Genomic DNA, 6,690 nt, shown 5'->3' with positions numbered 1-6,690 from the left:
GCGTGTGCACTCGCCAGACAGACAGAGAGAGACAGAGAGACAGAAAGCGAGAAATCACCCCCGGGAGAGACGGCCACACCACAATCCCTTCTCCTCCATTCTCCTCTTGGGATCTTGGGCACGCACGCACATGCACCCGGCGTGAGTTTTAAGCTACCGGGTCTGGGACATGAACCGCGGTCAACTACATGGGAGTCCAGCAACATAGCCATTACGCTAACTGCTGGTCCCACTAATCTCAAACTTTCTAGCCACACATATTTTACCTACTCCTTTTCAAGAAAAAGCTTTCAAACATCTGAGTTAGCTTAATACACAGAGATCCTGAATATGTGGGAACAACATATTTTAAATGCTCATACTTCTGGCTCTAATGATGTTTTCTTTAAATGGAATCTCACATAAAAGGAATTGAAATGTATAAGCTCATGATGCAAATGCTTTGGAGAGAGCAAAATTAATCTGCATGACACAGAAAAAGATGTAGTGTGCTCAGAGGTTCTAGCTGGACTCTCTGAGCCATCTGGGCTTCCATGGCTTGTGCTGTCCATTCTGGTGCTGTCTGACTAATTTTCTCCAAAAGGTTATTTACTTGGAAACAACATGATTGGATCTGCTTGTCCCACGTTGGCAGTGCTTCTTGTGTTTCAAAATGAACTGTTCCATCAATCTGGTCAATGAATCTATTCATACGTCCTTCTGTTCTCATTTGATATGATCTCTTTTCCATCTTAGCTACAGGAATCTCTAAAAGAGCTCCAAGTTCTTCAAAGGTGATATTATTATATAATTTGCTTGCAGACAACAAATTGTATTCAATAACAGCTCTGTCCAAGATGCTAGAACCATCAGCCATAGTGCATTTTGGTGAGGCATCAACATGGCAGCAAATTCTTGGAGCTGATTTCCTCTGATGATCCTGTCTAGGTACATTTTCTCTAGGATCCTGTAAGCAGCAAGTTGCTGGTACCATTCATTCTTAAAAAGAGTAGCCAGCATCCAAGAATGCTGCTGTCCTGCTGACGCTAAGATGGTACAGTCCGAAGCATGTTTTAAGGCCTCTAGTCTTTCACTTTCATGGACTATCATCTTGTACGAGAGCTCTTTGTACTGCTGTGCAGCTTCAATGAAGTTTTGTCTTTAATCAACAACACGTACATAGAATACCTTATAATGTATATGTAACCGTTCATTTGTTGATTCATTCTGAAGCAATGATGTTCGATTTATGTAAACCTCTGCCTGGACAGCATCATCATCCTCCAGATATAACCTAGCAATTTTCAAGTAAGTGTCCAGTTTATAATCTACATTGTACTATTCTTGTCTTGTTTCCAAAGGAATTCCCACCAACACTTGGGCTGCATTTCTCTAGTCTTCTTCTTTCCCATATATGGATGCAAGATGCTGTCTTATGGAAGCAACCTGATCCTCAAATGAAATGACTCTAGGCCATGGACTGACCCACTCATCTTTTTTTTTAAACTATTATATTTCATATGATTAGATATGGTTAACGGGCCCATTGTCATCTCCAGGAAATATTTATTTTCAAAACCTGCCAGTTTTGACTACAAACTAATTATAATCTTGGTTTTTCTTACATGAACAGTTGGTGACTGAATCAACATCATATTGTTCTATGAGACTGAGAGAAGTTGAAATTAATGTAAGTTATTTATGTGCATCAGTTCAGCATATGAATCTTTACAATTTATGCCTATTATAATGAGACATATAAATTAAGCACCAAAGAAAAGAAACCTTCTATCAGGGAAAATGCTATTCCTAGCATCATATATCTAGTAATTAGTAATTCTGTTATAAAGAAAATTTCTAGGTTTGGCTACTATGGCACAGTCAGCACCTTACTGAGCTGCAATCCTGGAAGCCACATGGATGACCATGGGTTTAGACATGGGTTCATCAATCTGAAATATGCTGAGCACATGCATACATGTCCAAGGATCCTCACAAGCTGGAAGGATCTGGTGGGATGAGGCAAGGGGGTCACAATGCGACCAGATCATGGTAAAGGGCTTCTCTGTATGTATCTTGTCATGAATAAAACATATTTTTAAATTTATTTCAATTTATTTTATACATTAAACACTATACATCACTCAGTTTGTAAATTGAATGTACCCAACATGAATACCCTTCACATGAGTCCAGTTAAGAATGCAAACACATTAACTTCAACAGATAATAAACCATTTCTTCATCCCATACATGTCTTGCTTCTCTATTTTTCTCCTTAATTTCTTTCCTTATACTGTCCCTTCTTTTTAAAGTTCTAAAAAGAAAATCACACCCACATATTTGTATGTAGAAATGTAATGTATGTATGTACCGAAATGTAATGTATGTATGTACTGTTTTGAAAGATTTCAATATTTTTGTAGAGCTTTACTGATACTTTGGATTTCTTTTTTCCCCAAATAATTGTACACAGACCTATTTGTTGGTAAATTTTATTTTCTCCAATTAGAATAAAAACTTTGTTGACCTGCATTAAGTTGTATTTATAGTAGGCTCATTTTATTTATTTCGTTACTTCTTGAGAACTATAACAATGAAAAATAGGAATGGTTTGTTGCAGATTCTCAGCAATTACCAAAAGTTAATTAGAACTATTAAGATAACAAACATGCACACAAAGTGTTCTTATTGATAAATTTTAACTACATTTAATAAGGAAATCCAAGACTAAGCCAATCTCGTTAACTGTTTTATGCTATATTAATGCCTTCTCTGGCCAGTCAAATTAAATATTGCTAGACTGTCCTCTCAGAAAGAGTTAGACAATGACATTTTATTTATCTCAAAAATTAAAAAGCTAAAATGGAGCCAATTCAGAAACTTAGTATGTTGACTCAGTCAAACAACAAAATGCACGTAATTATTTGTTCTCAGTTTTATTGATAAAGAGAGAAATAATATAGAATTTAAAGACCATGACTAGTTGTCAGCCCATTTCTCATGTTACATGTTTTAAGTATCAATAAACATTTAAATATAATTTTCTTTTTTGGGGGGAGGAGGGTTTTTTTGTTTGTTTGTTTTTGTTTTTGTTCGGTTATAGGGTGCAGTGTACTTGCCAGAAAGACAAAGAGAGACAGAGAAGCCAGAAAGACAAAGAGAGACAGAGAAACAGAAAGCGAGAAATCACCCCTCAGGGGGGAAGGCCACACCACAATCCCTTCTACTCCATTCTCCTCTTGGGATCTTGGGCACGTATTCACATGCACCTGGCATGAGTTTAAGCCACTGGGTCTGGAACTAGAATCACAGTGGACTACCTAGGAGTCCAGTGACATAGCCGTTACACCAACTGCTGATCCCTCTAAAATATTTTTTTTAATATTGCTGGAGAGAGATTTGCCTTTGTAAGTCCTGAATGAGTCCTGTACTTGAAGGAAATATGAATTTGAATGGACAGTGGTGAGTGGCAGGGCAGATGAAAAGCATTCCAGTAAAAGACAGGACAAAGCATCAGATGGAGGAAAGCATAATAGATGTAGTAAGTTGTTAAAAAGAGAGTGTTGTTAGTAAAGAAAGGGGATCCTCCATAAAGCAGTTCAGAATTAAGCATTTGGAAAGATGGGTTTTAATAGGGTAGGGTCAGACAGACAAGAGCAATTGAGACATTTGGTTTAATAAACAATGGGAACTGTCTAGAGAAGCTCTCTTTCCCAGAAGAGTCTCCAACTGGCAAGAAAACAAATAAGATTAGGTAACTGATTGGGTGGTGAGGTATATATAATAGATAAAGTCCATTAGCCTGAAAGAATGACAGTTAGGTAAATTACAAATGCTGTGTTGTGTAAAACATCACTCATCTGGGGACGAGCAGTTGCCGTAATGGCTATGTTGCTGGACTCCCACGTATTTGACCATGGTTCAAGTCCCAGTCCTGGTGGCTTAGACTCATGCTGCACATGTGTGTGTGTGTGCATGCCCAAGATCCTGAGAGGAGAATGGAGGAGAACGGATTGCAGCATGGCTATCCCCCTGGGGGGTGATTTCTTGCTTTCTGTCTCTCTCTGTCTTTCTGGCAAGCACACATGTCCTATAGCAAAAACCTCTCCAACAAAACAAAATAAAACAGAACAAACAAAAATTCACTCATCCGAGATGACACATGGAAAAGCTAAAATTCACTTGGTAAGCTTTTTGCCAGGCTGGAGAATAGTCTTTTTTTTTTTTTTTTTTTTTTTTAAGTTAATTAGATCTTGATGGGCAGTGTCTTTTTAAATTTTATCTTCCTCAAGATGATTCTAATCTCTGATTTGCTACTGTTGATAAAGAAGTTGTTTGTCAACACTGTAACTTAGAGTACAGAAAAGAACTTGATACACATCATCAGTATTGTATGACTGACTCCTTGTAAAAGAATAAAGAAAAGAAATCATGACAATGACAAAAACAAAAGCAAAAACATCTAGAGAAAGGTTACATTCATGTCAAAAATTTGTTAAAAAGTTTTCTTCAAGTTGACACAAGGAAAGAAATACAAGAAACTTTGTCTTATAATCAGAAGGAAACTAAGAAGTATGTGGAGGCTTCTGGGAGATGCATAATATCTGAAGGTAAACACTAGGCAATTTGTAGTAAAATCAGAAGTTCTTTGGGAAAAATAAGTTTAATGGCAGAATAGTAGAGGTGGAGAACTCAGCTTTGAGGTCTCAACAGTTAATGTTTGAGACTTCACAAAAGAGAGCAATAAAGAAAGCAAAGGTGACACTAAATAATAATCAAGAGAATGGGGAATGCTTAAAGCAAGAAAAACTACAATAAAGATTTTCAAGGAAGAATTTGTGATTAGCAATAGAAATAAAAAGAGATGAAATATCTAAATAAAAATCTATTAAATTTACTAAAAAATCTACTTTTAAAAGTATAACGTATAACTATTTTTATATTCTAGTTGATAAAAATAGTTGTGGAGAGTAGAGGTAATTTCTAAAGAACTGTGAAAGCAATAAAAAGCAGTCAGAATTCAGTAAAGTGTAACAACTAAAAATTTCAGCCTTGGGGGACCAGCATTTAGCATAATGGCTATGTCGCTGGACTCCCACATAGTCGACTGCGGTTCGAGTCCTGGCCCCGGTGGCTTAAACTCACACCAGGCGTGTGTGCGTGTGTGCCCAAGATCCTGAGAGGAGAATGGAGGAGAAGGGATTGTGGCATGGCCATGCCCCCTGGGAGGTGATTTCTTGCTTTCTGTCTCTCTGTCTCTATCTGTCTGGCGAGCACACACGCCCTACAGCAAAAACCTCTCCAAAAAAAAAGAAAAAAAATTCAGCCTTGGAACGGGGGAGATTTAGCCTGAATATCAGTTTCTTCATTTATCATTGACAATAAATTAACAATGAATTTCATTTTTCTTATTTGTAAAATAGAAATAATATACTCATGGAATGAGGATGATGAAATGAATTAAGGTAAAATTGTATCTTACTTGGTATCTATAAGCCAGATTATAGGAACAAACTTTATATATAGTTAAAATTGTGTTTGAAAAATAAAAACTCTTATATATTTTATATAGAGTACTGTATAATAGAATGATCAGCTGTGAACAACATAGGTTTTTGAATTGTGCAGATTTATTTATATACATAGTTTTTCAATTAATTCTTTAAGTTTTTTCTTTCTGATGACTTCCTTAATAAAATTTTCCTTTCTCCAGCTTATTTGATCATAAGAATATATTTTATAATATATCCAGAATACAAAGAATGTGTTAATCAACTGTTTATGTTATTATTAAGACTTCTAGTCTATAGTAGACTGCTAGTAGTTCGGTTCTAGGGCTGTGAGTATATACTTCCAAAAAATGTAAGTCTTAAAGTTTCCAAAGAGAAAAAAAAAATTTCAATATTTTATTTATTTACTTATTGGAGAGGTTTTTGCTATAGGGTGTGTGTGCTTGCCAGACAGACAGAGACAGACAGAGAGACAGAAAGTGAGAAATTACCCCCCAGGGGGAATGGCCATGCTGCAATCCCTTCTCCTCCATTCTCCTCTTGGGATCTTGGGCACGCATGCACACGCACCATGCATGAGTTTAAGCCACCGGGTCTGGGATTTGAACCATGGTCGACTCCATGGGAGTCCAGTGACACAGCCATTACATTAACTGCTGGTACAAATTTTCAACATTTTAAATCGTGGTATATTATGTCAGTAGAAATATCTGTGATTTTTAATGCTTAAATAATTTGTTGAATATTGCACATTTACAAAAAATCCTGGAAGGTAAACATGTTAAGGGTGTGTTTACTGATTGGATATTGATAGATTAAAAAAATCCTTATAAACACATTAAATGCTTATTATTAGTTCATTAGTTTTACAAACAATCTAACTATATGAGTTCACCCTTCATAATCCTAGTTTACTAAGAGTAGTATCTTCAGAGTGAAAAAGAGATAAACTATCTGTCCTATAATCTATATTTATGCAACCTATCCAGAATAAGGATGGCTGGCCATGACAGAGTAACTAGTATTGGACTTACACAGCTCCTTATCTGCCATCAACAATAAAAAAGAAAAAGTTTTACAAAGTATGTAAACCAACTGATTTCATTCATCATAAAGCAAGCACCAAGTGCTACATTCTTTAAAAAAAGAAAACACATGAAGTGTATCATCACTGTCACCTTGGTTTTCTCCTTGAAGG

The 6,690-nt window shown here is 36.2% G+C and overlaps 1 pseudogene; it reads right to left on the bottom strand.

Moving 5' to 3' along the window:
- Positions 1-457: 457 nt before the first annotated feature.
- Positions 458-1,634, bottom strand: LOC102485939 (COP9 signalosome complex subunit 4 pseudogene; annotated as a pseudogene).
- Between the last annotated feature and the right edge of the window lie 5,056 nt (positions 1,635-6,690).

The sequence above is a fragment of the Tupaia chinensis genome, unplaced genomic scaffold, assembly GCF_000334495.1.
Source record: "Tupaia chinensis unplaced genomic scaffold, TupChi_1.0 Scaffold000037_3, whole genome shotgun sequence".
Taxonomy (NCBI): Eukaryota; Metazoa; Chordata; class Mammalia; order Scandentia; family Tupaiidae; genus Tupaia; species Tupaia belangeri.
Note: the sequence above shows the minus strand (reverse complement) of the source record. Positions and strands in the feature narration are given on the sequence as shown.